Below are 18113 nucleotides of genomic sequence, written 5' to 3' on the forward strand. Positions count from 1 at the left end.
TCAACCTTTCATTTGAATGCAGAAATGCAGCACATATCACATTGAAAGTTCTCACAAATTCAGAGGGTATTTTTTGGAAGGAATTAGGTTAACATTTAAAAACTTGTTAATGAGTCTTGGCTTATTCTTTTCTTCTGACAGCATGATATCATTAATGTCAGGATTTGGTCTGCCAGTTCCAGCACATATGGAGATAGGATGTTGCACATTTTGAGATACTAAGGGTCGTAGGTAAATCTTCCATCACTTGTAGTTTGTGACTCAAAAGTTTGCATAACTTCAAGAAAATATGTAGTCAAGACAAAACTGATTTAAGTTGCATGGACTTGAATTCATCTACTGGGATCCAAACAAAAATTTGGGTCAAATTATATTTCATGGGAAAAGCCTACCAGAGAGGGAAGAATTGGATATTGGATGACATTGGGAAAAAAAAAAAGAAAAAACAACAAAACCTCTATTAATTTTAGTTCTCAATACAGGGGAAGAAAAAAAGCATTAAAAAAAAAAGTAAATGGCTAAGTGAAAATATAATATATGGTTACTCTTTGACCTTAGTTGAACCAAATGGAATTTGTTACTGATGACTAGTGTGGGTACATCCCTGTTTTCCTATTGATGTTATCAACAAAGCTGCCAGCCGAACTTCATTTCACAGGCATGTAAGAGTTTATTAGTAGGAGTAAAGCTCAAAACAATTCTTAGAACTATTTAAGAAAAACAGAAATACATAATTTTAGCTTATCAGCAATTTATACAAAGATTTTTTTCCTAATAGATACGTATAGGACACACAGAGAAAAAAATGCATCTGAAATGTAAAAGCTTTGTAAAATTCAGTTCACCCTTTACTGATCCTTCATAGAGGTCTACAGGAGTTCATGTGACTTTTTCATAAGGGGTGAATCATTAAAATTTATTCAAAACAGTGTAGAGTCAGTCTTTAACTATTAAAAAACCTGAAAATGCAGAGGACATCAATCATTTTTTCCTGTGTGAAGATGCATCTCCATTTCAGATTGTCTCATTTCTGAAGTGTGTTCCTGGTAGGACAGTGAAGGTACATTGGAAAATTTGTACATTTCTATATATGGAGGCTTATTACTTGATAAATCACACAGGTTTTGGGTTATAAGATATTGCACTTAGGACTATTTTTTTTGTTTGGATTTTTTTTTTTTTAGTTTATTTTTAAATGACAGTTTTCACGAGCCTTTCACAATTGGGTTTTTCTTCTATGCTTTCAAACTTTACCAGAATATATTTATTGGCTGACATATTCCCAAGTCAGTGAAACTGGGTTTTCTTGACCTCATCAAAACTATAAGAAACATTTTTGTATTTGCATCTTTTTTATTTCCCCCCAGGTTCATCAGCTGACCAATTTGATGCCCTCTTTGTTCAAACCTTCCCTCTCTTGTGGTCTTTGCCTACCACAGTCACAACAAGGCAAGCAATACTTTGTCTGGAAGTATCAGAATATCAAAATAGTCCTCTTTGGGCAGTAACTGTTGTAGCCTCAATGGCAACAAACCAAATGGCTGCAGCCTTTTCTTCAGATGCTCCCTGTGATCCTGTAGAACACTCTTGAACATTTGTTTTAGAGGAAAAAGGAAGAAGAGCAGCTTTAGTAGGTATTCCCATCCTCAGTGATACTCAAAACTCAATTTCACTATTCCCTCGGCAATCCTATTTAACTTTAAAGCTTGATCTAACTGCAAATTCGGTACTGCTGTCATCAGAAGCTTGGACCAGATAACCTTTAAAGGTCCTTTCCAAACTTTTTCTTTGATAGTAGATATCAGCTGGATACGTTCTGTTCCATTTCTTAATTTTAAAAGAAAAAAGAATACAAAACAAAGCAGATATTCTTGTCTAAAATTATTTTTCACAATAACACAATCAAATCCCATTTTTCTAATGTTATCTAACGAGTCACCATCTGCCTCTGGAGATACGTTTTTCTCTATCTCCATTATAATCTTTTCCTAATAAAATAAGGAATTGAAGATGCCTGAAGAGTCAGAGGTATGTAAGAAAGACGTAATATGATTTTAGTCTGGGAGAAGTGTAATAAAACCAAGACTTCCAAGGTTTCTTAGTCTCTAGAATAAATTAAAAAAATAATTCCAAAACATTTAACTCATTTTTTCTCATCAGCTGTTTTATTCTCTACACTTCACTTAACTTTCTCACCTCATCTCTGAGTACCAGATTAATTAAATTTAAATTACTTTGTGGAAATGGTCTATGCTATCCCCATGGGCTTGAGCCATGTCTAGTAGCAGTTAAAATCTCATCAAGAACCATGCTGACACACTTACAGCCAAGATAAATATACCAATGCTCAAACCTGTGCACAAGCCCTGTTTAGTAGTCCTAGTTATGATATTTAAAGCATAACTCAACAAAAGCAAAGCAAGAAGGAATATATCTGAAAATACAATAATAGATATTCTTTGCTTATTCATTCCTCTGAGTTCATCTTCTCTGCCATCAATGCTAAATCTCAAAAGTGGAGGCAAAAGGGAAGGCTGGACATGGTCCCCCCTGCCTTCTGGTGCTTCCAAGCTGAGGAGTTAATGCCTGCAATTCTAATCAGCTAATTAGAACACAAATGAATAGTCTAAAGAGGTCAGTCTTGCATTCAAAGAAAATAAGCTACCCTTGTTAATAGCATATTTTATAAAATATTTTATATAAGGAGCTAGAGCAATATTTTTTCCTAGATGAAAAATTTATTGAACTGTAAAAAAAAGTGGGTTTCCTTTTCTTTCTTCCTCTTCAAGGTGTAATTTTCCTGAACATAATAATACTTATTTTTGATTATAAATGTTGCATGTACTTTTTTTGCTGTCAAGTCTACAAGAAGCAAGATTTCTAAAATTCCTGTATTCGTGAACTTTAAAAACTAAAGCAAAAAGGTACTGAGAGTACTTCTTTTAAAGTAATAAAAATAACTTAATTTTTGTTTTAAAATCTTCCTTTATATGCTTAAAGAAAAAAAAATAGACAATTGTGAAAAATTGACCATGTAGTATTGATATTTCTGTACGTACTTTACATATTCACTTTGAGGATGCAGACTAGTACATGTATCCAATTAAGATTGAGAAACACCGTTTTCCAAGGTCATCTAAACAAGCACATGAAGTTCTCTCACTTTATATAAAATCTGTTGGAGAGGCAACACACAGCACACCGTCTATAATGACTCTATTATTTCAGTGTCACTGTAGTCATAATTTCTGTATTTTTACAAGGTTTTCTGCTTTGTCTGAGGGTCTTGTGGTACTTCAGAACTCAGAACTTGTCGACAAGTGAAATTTTAAATTAAGTACAGCTTTGATGTCAAAAATATCTGTGTAAACCTCTCGTGAGAACTTGGACAAAACCTCCTCAGAATGCATGGAGACTGACATTTGCTACATCCAGGAATACCAGGGAAAAATACTCTTTATTCAAATATAGTTGGTAAAATACAGCGATATTTAAAATAAAATTCTAGTATTTTAGTTGATGAGAAATTCTTAACAAAGTCCTTTTTCAGTTAATGCAAATTTGTCTAGAGTGAGAAAATCTAGAATAATCACTGAAACATTTCATTTGCATTCTGTAGCAGCTTGCCCTGCAAGGGGTCCTGGTGGCAGTGACACTTAAGGAAGCAAGAGTTGCATTCTCCATTAGGAATGCTTTGGTGTAATGAGAAAAGGTAGTATCCTTGGAAAAGGTAGTATCTTTTTGGAGCTCATTTTCTTCATTGTTCAGATATCATTATTTCCCATTTCATTAGGAAAGGGTTTTAATGGAGATACAGAAAAACATCTCTTCAAAAGCAGATGATGACTGGTTAGATAACTGTATAAAATTAATATAAAATTGTGATTGGTTAAGGCTCAAGGACTGTCAGTGACAGTGTCTGACTGTAAAAACCTATCTAAAGCAACACACAGACAAAGTGTAATCCCCAATAAAAACATTCAGCACATAGAATTGGTTCTCACCCATCAGGTGTCCCTATGGGGTAGAAGACAGGTTCTGCCCTTTGACTGATCCCAGCAGTAACATGGGAGCCTTCCCTAAATTCTCCCCATTCTCTACTTACTTTTATACTACTTCTTTGTCTTTAGCTGGAGCTTGTGTGACTCCAGGCATGCATACCTTTGTTACTGATTGGTATAGAATTCTCCTGCTTTGCTTTTAATGATACAGTCAATAAAATTTAGAGCACATGACCAGTGAGGAGTGGCTGTGTCTCTGAGGTGGTACCTTTGGGTTGGAGGTGTGTGCTAATGTTACAATTAGGTTATAATGAACCAAGTCCATGTGAGGAGAGCGATTTCAGCACAGCTGCTGGCTCAGCAGCAGGACATCTCCTCCTCTCTCCCCTGGCTGACAGGTGCTGGGTGGTTTTTCAGCTGCAAAGCAGCATTGAATTCCCCTCCCTGGGAGGATTTCAGCAGAGCCTGGTCGTGGTGCCTCCACTCTGCTCCCTGCTCTGTTCCATCCCCTTTAGCAGGGGCTGTGGCTGCAGACTGTGGGTGAGGGGAATCATCCTGGAATAGGTTTCCAGTGTGGTGACCACATTCCATCTAGGGAGTAAAAACTGTATTTTACCACATAATTCCTGCACCATTATAACTTCCATTATAATGCAAATATATTTTCTCAGTTTCCTCTTATTTCACTCCCAGCCAGCCTTCCACATTCACAATTTAGAAATCATACAACTCAAATCCTGAGGTTAGAGATCTCTTACAAAATCTTTTAGGTTTCCAGTACTCTGTGTTGGCACTTTCAGTTGTCTTCTCTTTGAGATAGAAACTATCTTTTCAAACTGTATTTTAATACAAGCTAATGGAATGGCAGTCTGGTTTGCAAAATAGACTACTACATACACAATGTGAGTATGTAAAACTAAATAAATAAGCATGTGTGTTTTGGTCAATCCAACATTTAGAAGGCATTGTCCTAATAAACCAATGAATAAAAACCCACTTTTATGGTAATTTGAATGGTATAGAAAATACTGATTAGCTGAAATATAATAAGTTAAATGCCATAAAGAATCTGTGAAGGGACTCCATGTTCCTGAATTTCAATTCTTACTCAATTCAGCAGCAGCATCTCAAAAAGTTCTGTAGCACAAATATCAGTACATTTGTAACCATAAATAGTTAATACCATGGTTAATTACATGTGGCCTCCAAGATTAAACCTCTGTGTCTCATAGGACTACTCAACATACATGGCAAGATAGGAATGAGACTGTTCCTGCTTTTTTTGGTACACAGAAATTCAGTTCAGCTCCCTGCTGAGATAGACATCTTTAGAATTCATAACTGTTTGAATTCCAAACAGTTTTATTCACTTTCCTTGAAAATGTTGAAAACTGTTGATGTGAAATAGAGCATTTAAAATATGACTTTGCCAAATATTTCTCTCTAATATTGGCAAGACAGAGAAAAGGAAAGTAATTTTTACTGTACTGGGTGAAATCTCTATTTTTTTATTTGATTCTTTGGGTGAAACATCATAAAAAAACTTATCCCTTGAAATTTTCCAAGTCAGAAATTAATGGAGATTGATTTAATCAAAAAGGATCTCCCTTTTAACACATACAGTGTTTTTGTCAATATATAAGAACTTCATCTACAAGCTTAAGAATAATAGAAAAAAGTAAAACCAGAAGGAATCTCACATGTTATGTAAGTAACATAATTATTAGCAAAAAAAATATCAGTTTGTAGTTCTGGCAGGTTTAGTAATAGCAGAATTTGAGTATGATAGCCACAGAGAATCTCCAGCTTATGAATAAATATTTTACAATGCTGGGTATTTTACAGCCCCCCATTTCCATTTGTATTATCTCACAATTTAGTCTGAACATCAACTATTTAAAAATCCCAAAGCAGCTTAAAAATGTAATAAACTGTAAAGGGCAGAAAAGATATGATACTTTCATATTCTGGAGCCCTTGGCAATATTAATCAATGTTTTGAGTTCTAACTTCTGAACCAGAATCTGGCCCTGCGTAAGAAATTTGTCTGATACTGACCCAAGTCCATAAAATCCTTTCCCACAGACTAAACACTAAACTTCAGTGTTGTCTATGTTAAATGAAATGATGCAATTCCAAATAACCCAACCCAAGGCCACATTTTTGTGTTTCTAAAAGCTGTAGGTTAACAACAGAATCAGAAGAATAAAAACGCATGAAAGAATGCCAGTTCCACTTCTCATAATGTGTAGGGAGTGGTCAAATACCATGAGGGTAGTAACAACATCTCCTGTCTTTTCAAGAGACCCTTCTGGAGTGCTGTGTCCAGGTCTGTGGCCCCCATCATTAGAAATACATAAACTGGTTGAAACAAGTCTGGTGGAGGTTGATGATGATCAGATAAAGATGTCCCATAAAGGCTGAAAGGGCTGGGGTTGTTCAGCCTGTAGAACAGAAGGCTCCAGGGAGAACTTGGAACACCTTTCAGTACCTAAAGTGTTACAAGAGAGCCAGAGATGGTCTTTTTATAAGGGCATGGAATGATAGGGAATAAGAAATTATTTACAGTCAGAATGGTGAGACAATGGAACAGATTTTCCATTTCCACAGAAATTGTGACTGCTCATCCCTGGAACTTTCAAAGCCAGGCTGGATGGGGCTCTGAGCAATCTGGTGCAGTAGAAGTTGTCCCTGCCCATGGCAGGGGGTTGGAATAGATGATCTTTAGGGTCTCTTCCAATTCAAACCATTCTATGATTCTATGAGATTGAATCAAAAGACAGAAAAGCAGAAGGAAAAAATGCTTGTGGAAGAAAATACCATGAAAATACTGTGGGTTACTTGCTGAATATGGCTAGGAAAGCCTTTAAATCCATGTATCTGCCTTATTATTAACAGTTTTCACACTCATCAAGGACTTCATGCTCCAAAATATTATTTTGGCCTAAATCTGTCACTCATGTGAAGAACTTGCAATGCCTTTTAGCACATCTTCAAATAGCTTTCAATAGTGTTTTCACTTTCTGTCAGAAGCCATAGTTATTTTGGAGGTTACTGTGGGCATTAAGCTGGCAGCCTTTTGGGTTAAATACTGTGCCATGGCAGCCAGTTTTCCAGCTTTCTTATTGGACAAAATAAGATAGTGACAATTCTCTGGTGGTGAGGCTTTCTGGCACGACTTGCATGGTACAGTCAGCCTTACAGACACAAAGCTCTGCATCCTGGAAAAGTGCCTGGGCCTGGATTAAGTCCTCTCAGATCAGTATCATCCATGTTCTCTTTATTTCTCACAGTTCCTGAACGGTTTTTTAGAAGTGCTTGGAGTAAAGAAAGTGGTTCCTTGGGAGGCTGAATTTACTGGTCTTTTGCATGGAGCTGTTAGGATGTGCAGAAATTCACATTGTGTGAAAACTAAGGGTTACTGCCCAGAAGACTGACCATATTCTGAATGGTGTCTGGAGAGCACATGATACTGAAAGGAAAATTAGACATACTGGTATACTCAAAGAAAAGAATACACTAATTCACTGCTTTAAAAATATGAAGAAACAGTCAAATTTGAATTTGAACTTCATTCCAAAACTCTGAAAAATAAAAAGAGAGAAAAAGTCTTCCTTAAGTATTCAGTTGTTTTTCATTTATTTTTGTTAATTTGGGACATGGTTTAGAAATGGTATTATAGACATTTGAACACTGGTTTTCTACAAGTGAACATGACAGTTGTGAGAAAAAGGGTTCCTTCTTTTTTTTTTTTTTCCCCTGAAGTTTATAAAAAGAGGAAAAAGAAAAGACCATAAAAGGTCTTGTATTTAAATGGTTATAATATAAATTTTGCAGTTTGGTAGGATTTACTGAGTCCTTGATTGTTATGGCTGTTAGCAGTGTAACAAGTAACTGAGTCTAGAAAAATAGATGAAATAACAGTCATTACAGGAAGGAGCATGTAACAAATGAGTAAGGATAAGAGTGGCTCATTTAGGCTGACAATGGCTTTTTCTTTTGACTAGAATTCTCCAGTCATATGTGAACCCAGGCCTCTTCATAGAAATGTTGAAACTGAGATTTGCAAAGAGAACTTAAAAACAGTTGAACCCACAGAATATACAATTAAAAAAAACAAATAAAATTTCAACAACTATAACAGCAAACTTAGAACTTCTTTACCAGAAAAATTAGCAAATGATGCTCCAAAGGAAAAAAACAGCTGTCTGAAAATATGGATGTTGTGAAATATCTGTAGATTTACAGTTAGGATTTTTATGATGAAAAGTAAATAGATTAACTGTCAGTTTGTAAACAACAAATATCACAACTCAGTTTGATTCCTGGCATTGGAAAAAGCTGCAAGAACCCAGTGGATACAACACTTTGCAGGAGCCAGCATAACATACACAGCAGGGGTGGAGGATGGTAGCAGCATCTCTGGATTGGATGAGTTCCTTATGAAATCATTGGACAGTATTTCAGGAAAAGGTGAACAGAGCATCAGCCTGAAGCAAACAGGATATTTAATTGTTCTTCAGTCAGGAAAAATTAGGCAAGCAAGTATGATATCTGAATTAGAAGTAACAAAAATGCAAGAAAAACAATAGAAAATCAAGATGAATCAAGGACCTGTAGCTTACATTGGCTAGCTCAGGGACTTTTCCTCTGGGCTGAAATACCTTTTGTTTTGTGGCTTGTGACATAAAAAAAGGTCATTCAGAAAAGCAGGCTGCTCATATTTATCCTTAATTGTGACTAATAATAGGATTTTTAATATTGTTTTCAATTTATAATTTCTTTGTTTCTCAATAACTTCCAAATGTCAAAAAAAAGAAAAAAGAAAGGAATCTATTTCAGCATGGTAATGCAGTGACTTTGACTGATCATTTGCCTTGCCAGAAACTCTTTCTGGTCAGTTTTCCACTGGTTATATTTAACCCATACACCTTTGGGAGTGTAGTGCTCTCAGTGCTATTTTTCACCCTCTTTTACAAGATTGTGCGTTGTTTGCCAGAAGCTCCTTTTTCACAAATGCTGTTTCACGTTATTCCACAGGAACATTGAAAAACTAGCCAACAAACACTAAAAATTACTTGCATTCAAACTGGAGACAAATAAAGTCATCTTTTCTACTACTGTAGCTACTAGTACACAATTTTTCTCTTATTGTTACCAGCATAAATTGTTTGTGGCTCTATTGAATTCAGTTTAATCCCTCTGGAATTACATCAATGCAACAGAAAACCTGTTATCCTCCACTTAATACATCCTGCACTTTGATTTCTGTGAAGTACAATATTTTTAACTCTCTCAGAAATCTTAGGGGGTCCATTCATTTATGTACTTGCTGCTTGGGAAAAACTAAAGTCCTGAGCATCACAACTAGAGCTAACCAGCTAGTGCAGAGCTGCATCCTGCAGTCAGCTTAAGATCAAAGATCCCAAGGTCTTCAAACCCATTGCAGGATTCTTATAGATTGAGGAAAAGTAGGTCAGCCTTTGGAAGGCCATAACTTTCTTCTAAGCTATAATCACTTCTGCCCCATGATAATTATTAATTAGTCAGCCTTGTTTTATAGATATACCAGTAGCTTCACACTAGCTAACATGGCTTGTTTCCTGACCCTCAGTTGACCCTCAATTGGCACATGGTTACACAGCTTCTTGTGAGCATGTCAGGAGCCCTGCATGTCAGGAGATGCAGTTTAGTTTTAGACACATGATGCTGCACAAACAGCTCTGCTCCCTGCTCCTGGCTGCCTGCAGGACTGTACTGAGCAGCACACACTCAAGAGACAGCCCAGGCTGATTCAGTATCGGCCCTGTGCTGGTGCTCAGCCGTGCCTTTGTTGTCAGAAGGAAGAGAAATCAAACAGCACTCAGGAAAGCAAGAGTGTGCGTTCTGCATTGATTTTTAAATGCCTAATGTTTTGTTTGGATGAGAGGATAACCACAGTTTGTACAGCCCAGTAATCAATAGTATCAGAGAAGGTGCTGACTTAAATACAAATCTGTATGTTTAAGCTCCCAGAAGCCTTGGGAGACAGTCTCACCTTTGGCAGAGATACAGTAAGCTGTAACTCAAAGGCTAGTTATTTTCCATTCGCCCTTGATTTGACGAATTACAATGTCATTTAGCAGCATGCAGATTTATGAATTTTTGCTTGACTCACCCATCTTATCCTATTAATTTGTATTGATAAGTGAAATGTTCATGTACCTCTCAGCCTTAGAATAGAGAACCTTGAAATGATAATGATACCTCAGGCTACATTTTCATTGAGAGCTGGAAATGTGGTGTCCATCACTCTTTGTCTCTGGTGATTGTATAAATCCAGTGTAACTACAAGGCTGTCTTAGCAACAGCAGGTTGTCTCCTGTTCTTTGCAGACAGAAACATCCAGAGAAGTGAGATGGGCAGCAAAGCAGGAGAACTTAGAGCAGGCTGGAGGAGTGGTGTCCCATGACCCCTGCAAATTGATGCCAGCTCTGAAGTGTGTGCTTCTCAGTTCTAGGACAATTGTATGCTAATGCTGACCTCACAATTAGCTGATATCTGTTGTTTGCATTATCATAAATCTACAAATGCAGTGTAGAATTTTTCTTTCCTTCCTTCCTTCCTTACACCACTTCCTTCCTTCCTTCCTTCCTTCCTTCCTTCCTTCCTTCCTTCCTTCCTTCCTTCCTTCCTTCCTTCCTTCCTTCCTTCCTTCCTTCCTTCCTTCCTTCCTTCCTTCCTTCCTTCCTTCCTTCCTTCCTTCCTTCCTTCCTTCCTTCCTTCCTTCCTTCCTTCCACCCCTTCCGCCACTTCTGCCACTTCCTTCCGCCACTTCCTTCCGCCACTTCCTTCCTTCCACCACTTCCTTCCTTCCTTCCTTCCTTGTTACCACTAATTGGAACTCTTCTGAGGTTTTGTTTCCATCTGCACTGGCAGGCAGTCTCCTGCAGCCTGAACCTTTTCAGCCATTTTTTTTTTCTTACAGCTTTTAATTTCATGTTGTTATCACTACATCACCCTGCAAAAAAATGTGTTTTTCCAAGTTTCTCATTCCCTCAGAAGGTCCCCCACCAGATACACACTGGCATGAACTGTTTTCGACTTAGAAATTTATTTTCCTACTACCGTGAAAAAGTTCTGGAGTTAGATAACAAGGGATAAACACACAATGTAGTCCAGGTGGTGGGTTCATGGATTGTGCAGAAACAAGGATCAGTGGAATGATCAAGCATCAGATACTGTGAGAACTTCTCATCCTGCCATTACCTGTGGTTTGGCAGGTACAGCTCAGAAAAAACCATACTTGCTTCTTAGAATCTATCACATTTTCCCATCTCACTTCTCTCAAAGAAAATACTGGTACAGAGAAAAGTGAGAGTATAAAGCGACAAAACAGAGATCAGAGGGTTTTGTCATTGGTTAAGTCTCAAGGAACTCGCATGAGTCTGCAAAACTATTTCTGTTTCTTCTGTGTGGTGATTCTTACTACCCCTGTATTGTTTTATGCTGGGCATTTAAATGTACCAAAACTATGTAAAAAATGGCTGTCCTATGCAGAGAAAATTTCTAGATGCATTTACTATACATTTGTGACCTTGCTTTTCAGTTCCACATTCTGGAAAATTTTAGGAAAAAGTTTATGGGCACTTTTAGTATGAAATATAAAATGCTGGAGAATTCAAACTTTCAAAATAATACTTGTCCCTGTAACTTAGGATTTACTATTATTATATGCAGAAACCAAAAGCTATCTCTGATCTGGAAAAGCTAAGACTTGTGAGTTAGAATTCTCCAAATGCAAAACATTTCCCCAGGGATATTCTCACATCTAAAATACTTGTTTCTTTTGGATCAAGAAGAAAAAAACAGAAACACCAGAACAGAATTTCTTAGGGAAACTTATATTCCAGAAAAGTTTATATGTATTAAAACATGTCATTTAATTTCAAGTAGTTTCTTGAAATTTTATTTTGATATAGGGTCAAATTTTATTTTGATATAGGGTCAAATTTTATTTTGATGTAGGGTCAAAATAAAATTTCTTCCCCACTTTTTGTGTCACAAATCTGCTGTTTACATCATGTTAATATGGAATGTGACATGATGAAGCATTTTATTTAGAATACTGAAGATACAGCTAAAACATTCCTAGTTTTTTCATTATTATTTTTATTGAATTGCTGACTTGTTTTCACAGATTAAAACTCCTACAGAAAAACACAGAAAAACTTGCAATTTGACAAATGATTAGCAATGTACCTGTAACCAGTATTAGGGATAAGTAATAGGATGCTTTTAACTGTAAGGAAACACAAGAGGTCTTTGGAGTTGCCATTGGAGGATGATGTGTTCAAGACTTCATTTGTTGTAGGCTACCCAAGATTTTGATTCTCACCAAGGTTTGCTGCAGAGACTAACAGAATTACAGTAAGTGTTTTAGCTGTTAGTGTCTGTGACACTATGTTAAGGACTGCTTACAATGGTTTTATGGGTCTATTTCTGGGCTTCACACTTCGTCTTCCAATGTCAACATGGTTCTTTGTCTCTTTTTCTTCCCCTCTACAGTAATGGTATTTCTTTATCCTCTTGGAATAAACTAGTAGTTGATAAATTAGTGCCTTTTGTTAGCTTTCCTGAAAGACTTGATTTTATTTCTCATCTAGACATGTCTGAAATCAAATTAAGAGTAATTGAGTGACAAAGAGGATAGGGACTGAACTGCATCTCAGAGAAAATCTACATTACTAATGTTTAAAAGAGCAAATCAAAGCACCTGAAAGTTTTCTACACATAAAGGTTGCCTGATATTCCCTTTTCTGAGCTGGTCCCAGCACAGCTCTGGAAGATTTGGCCAGATGCCCTGCCAATGGCATTTACTGGCTACAGTAGCTCAGCTAATAGAATGCTTTACTTCTTCCTTCTCCTGAAATCTCAACCCAGCCCAAATGGGTTGTGTCTAATCATGCCCTTCAGGTTATTCAGGGAGAAAAGTATTCTATGCTAAAAATTCACTGATTTGAGCACTGAGCAGAAAACCTGAGTGACCTGACAGCTGGGGCAGATTTGAACACACCATTCCCACAAATTCAGAGCAAACTGGGAAGTTGGTGATGTCTCATCTTAAGCTTGGGACCCAACACACCTGCCTCTTCTGGCACTTGTTCTTTAATGACTTTATGGCCACAGTGCTTCAGGCTCTGGCCAGCACTCAGGATATCCTTCAAGTACATCATCAGCAAGGAGTCAATAATGAACAACACAATTTTAAAACCTTACATGTCCTTAATACTGAGAGTCACATAACTATAAATTTCAATGAAAAGTATAGACACCAAAATATATTGAGCAGCCATCACCACAAGGAAGGATATTTTTGACATTCAACAAAATAAAGTGAACATGATAAAGAGAACATGACTGGTCTTGAAGAAAGAGACTTAAATACTTTTTAAAAGAAACATATTTTTATTTAGGAGTGCAGGGCTGTCTTCATATTAGGGAGCAAGCAGAATGAATTTCACACTGAAAAAATGAAGCTTCTCTAGAGCCTTTGATATGTTTAAAAGGAGAGATCAACTAAAAGAGCAAATGTCTGATAACAAGAAGGAATAAAAGAGAATGGCAATTGCCAGACCTGAGCCCATCTGGAGTGTACTCCGAGGTCTGCTGATAAGCAGAATGTAACAGACCCATCTTATAGGTAAGTCCTGTGACAAAGCCTTCAGACCTAAGCACAAAGCACAGATCCCATCTACCCTCAAGTCAGGAGACAGCCCTGCAGGACAAGGAAGTAGGGAGAGAGAGGGGTCTTTCTGCAGGCACTTGAGCATAATGAGGTTAGATGTTGGGTTTGTTTCACTTGCGACACTATTTTTGACCTTCTTATTTTCTTAAACTGTTTTAAATTATGTATAATTCAGCTTCTCCAGACAACAAGGTATTTCCCACATAATAGTGCAGTGACTCTATACATTGAGGCTGCGAGACACCTTCACGGGCCATCATCTACTGGAAAAACTAAAGAATGCCCAAAGGATACAAAGAATGCAGTCTGAGCTGCATAATTCTGTTGAAAATCGAAAAACTAGTCAGTAGATGAAGAAATAACTCCCATGACTACTGGTGACACCAAAGGTGATATCTGTGGTGTGACATCCTCAATTTCCAGGTTGGCCATGTCCCTAATCTAGAAATTAGAGGAAAGAACTATTTAAATAATGCTGCCATTTTATTTCTCTGGGCTCTATATATTCAGCTCAGAGATCGGCATAGCAGGAGCTAAGGCTAGACAAGAAAAAGGCTAGACATTTTTGTGACTGGTGAATGAAAGGTGTGTTGTCCTTCTATAAACAGCTTGAGTATTAATTAGTGAAAGAAAAATCAAAACAATCCCATTTCCATGCACATTATTCAGACTGGTTACCACTCATTTTATACTTTGTGTAGTAATTCCCATGACAGACGAAAATATGAGAGTATCCTTCAGAGAAATGAACTGGTCAATTTTATTGCTTTGAAGGCTACAAGCAAAGTTACTGCTTTAAAGTAAAGCCTGAAATTATGTGGTGTCACTATAGGACACGAAACAACACGAGCACACACACCGCTGCTCTCAAGATGAAGTAAAGGGAAGTTTAGTTTCTGACTCCAACATTTATAGTTTTCCAAAAGTGACAGTGGATTGGAGGGTGAAAGTGCCACCTCTCCAATGGCACTGGACAAACCAACAGTTCATCAAATTTCTCCTCCTCCATAAAAGAATGCAAAACAATAAGTTTTTACAGAAAGTGTGTGAGAAAGTTTGCTACAAGAATGTAAACATCAGAAGGCTTAGAAAATCATAAAAAATCAGGGTGACAATGTAAAGAGGAAAGGAGGGGAGAAAGTATTTGGAATTTATGTTAACTTGCAATATTGCAGGTAAATTTGAAAAAGTAAATGTAAAATGAATATAAAAATATGTTTAAAATATAAAATATAAAAATAACAACCAAATACCAATAAATATATTAATATAAAACAATTAATACAAAATGAGTATAAAAATAATAATATAATATGAAATAATATCGAGAATATAAATATGTAATTATACATATATATAATACATCTACAAATGTTATTGATTAGGCGTGTGTGCTCAGAAATTGAATTTATTGACAGAAAAAAAATGTACTGCTGCTTTTAGTAATACAATGCTAAAATAGGTATAAGGCAGGAGACCTAAGCATGCCTAAGTATGTTCACTCCAGCCTATGATCCCCATGGCTACATAACCCTTCAGAAAGCCAGACCAAGTCCCAGCCTTCTCCACCACTCACTAGAAGGTTTTCCTCATAGTTTAAGTTATTTTTCAAGGCTTTTTCCACAGCCAGTCAAACAGTGGCACACTGCATTCATGTCACCCACTCTAGATGGCTACCATAGGAGGCAAAGAATCATGCAGTGCTGGGTTAATGGCTGAACTTGATGATCTTAAAGGACTTTTCCAAACAAAACAATTCTCTGATCCTATGCCCCTGAGGCATTGGTCTCAAGTGATTCAAAAGATTATCCATAGGACTAATTTAATTATAGACAGCTGTGTTTTATAGAGTGGGAGTTAGATAAGATGCATATCAAGTGATCACTTGTTATTGTCTATAATGTGCATATGAGCACCCAAAAGTACCAGTCAGGTTCTCCATGGGGAACTCACCTCATTTGCTGTGTCCATTTCTGGGTCCTTCACTTCAAGAAGGACATTGAGGGGCTGCAGTGTGTCCAGAGAAGGACAGGGTCACTCTGCTCTCCCAAGTAACAGGTGACAGGGTGAGAGGAAATGGCCACAAGATGGACCAGGAGAACTTTATGTTGAATATAAAGAACAACTCCTTCACTAAGAGAGTGGTTAAGCATTGGAACAGGCTACCCAGGAAAGTGGTGGAGTAGCCATTCCTGGAAATGTTCAAAAATTAAGTAGATGTGTCAGTATACAATAGAATTTAGTGGGTATTCATTCAACAATTAAATTTGGTGATCTTGGTGGATTTTTCCAACATTAACAATTCTATGATTCTTTGACTATCCTATGCTTCCAGAAATAGAAAAATAAAATCTGAAGAGTTTAGATTCTCACTATTGAATACAGAGCAAAAAGATAGATCTAACTAGCTCTCAGAAAAAAAAAAACCTCAAAGGCAAAAATATGGTTAATGCATATGTATATTGGGCTATAAGCATTTTTTAGCATATTCAACCTTGAAAAAAAAATACAAAGAGGTTTTGTAGAAGTCTTTTAATCATCAGTGTGCATAGCCAGACATGATGTGAGCAGAGTGTCCATTGCAACACTCCCTCTCTGGCACTGTGCTTTATCCAGGGTATTGAGTGGAGGCAACTCCTGGCTAATGTACAGTCCAGATAATCTCCTTCTAGGTAACAGGTTGAAAGCACATTAGCATTTGGGTTGGAATAATAGCAAGGTCAGGAAGCCAAACACCTTTATTTCATATTAATTCACTTAACATAGCAGTTTTAATATATTCAGACTAGGTTGATTTTGAAGGCTACTATACCACAGACTCTATTAAGCTCCAAATCCCAGAGAAAACATAAGGATTTGAATTAGTGATTGGTAAGTAGAGTCAGCTCTCATCCACGTGCTTGTGAGTGTTTTTGATTCTGATTAAATTTATCCTGAATTTAAATCCTGCATATTATATCACTGTAGGTGTCTCCTGCTGCCTCACTGTTCTGATATTCTCCAACTGTACCAAAGCAATTCGTACTGTAGGCATAGCCAGAGATGATCCTGGAATCACTCAAAACTTTGTCTAAGCCTTTCTTTTTTTTAGAGTAGGACAAACTATATCTAGGTGATTTCTGGCAGACTACATTCAGTATATTCCTGACAAATCTACAGTTTAGCATGAGCTTGTTTTATTCCTGCTTTCTGCTATTGTCCCTATTTTTGCTACCTGTAAGCCAAGTCACTGCCAAATTCAAATCCATCATTCCCATCATGCACATGGAAAACAAATTATTCACCTGTCTTTGTTGGTAGTTTCCACATACTTGAAAGTTGTTGGCATGCCTGGCTCCCCAGTAGATTTTGCATTTTACCTGCACAATCCCAGTCTGTGTAATCTTCCTTAGCATAAACAATTAAGTAGAAAGACACAAAGAGATGCAAGAGTTGAACCCATTTCTCTAAGGTCCAATGCTTTAATAACAAGGCTGTCCTTCCTTCCTGACAGGGTGACTGCCTTGTCATCATGTTCGGATTACAAGTAACTTTAATTTTTTATGTGAAAAATTTCTGAACCTTCAGAGGAAGCATTTACAATCAAAAATATTAATTTGCAGAGTAATTCTTTAGGGTTGGTTGGGTTGGGTTTTCTATGGTCCAAAGCTGATCTGGAGAAGGATGTGGAGAGTAAGTCATATGAGGAGCAGTTGAGGGAGTTGAGGTTGGGATTGTTTAGTTCAGAGAAAAAGAGGCTCAGAGATGCCCTGATTACTCTCTACAACTACCTGAAAGGAGGTTTCAACCAGGTAGGGTGAGCCTCTTCTCCCAGGAAACAAAAAAACCCCAAAACCAGAAACAACCAAAGAAAAGCCACAAGCAAACAAACAAACAAACAAACAAAAGCTCCAAACCAATCAACCAACCAATGAAACAACCAAAAAACCCCAACAAACAACCCCAAAACATAATATTTGCTCTGAAAAACAAAAATTAGAACAATATCTTGTTAGTTAGATGACAACTAAATAGCATTTAAGTTTTGCAAAAGTCTCAATATTTCAGATTTTTTATTAGAACAGAAGGCTCTGGATTCTAATCTGTTTTTTTCTAAATTGCAGCTAGGCCAGCTGTTCATATGCCCTACTGTTTGACAGTTCTCAAAGTTTGACCAGACATGAAGAGAGTCAGGCAGGATAGAGTTCCCAAACTCTGAAATATAAAAGAGGAGTTACAATTGAGAAAATCATGTGTAATACCTAGAGTTTGAATTCCAATTGTCAAAACCATTTAATAATTAAATTATGTTATAATACCTAAGTGCAGCATATCTTGAATCAAAATCAGCCATGAACATAGGGTACTCTAAATATAAAATGTCCATTGCAATTGGCACAAGCACAG

Source organism: Haemorhous mexicanus, chromosome 3 (genome assembly GCF_027477595.1).
Source record: "Haemorhous mexicanus isolate bHaeMex1 chromosome 3, bHaeMex1.pri, whole genome shotgun sequence".
Lineage (NCBI taxonomy): Eukaryota > Metazoa > Chordata > Aves > Passeriformes > Fringillidae > Haemorhous > Haemorhous mexicanus.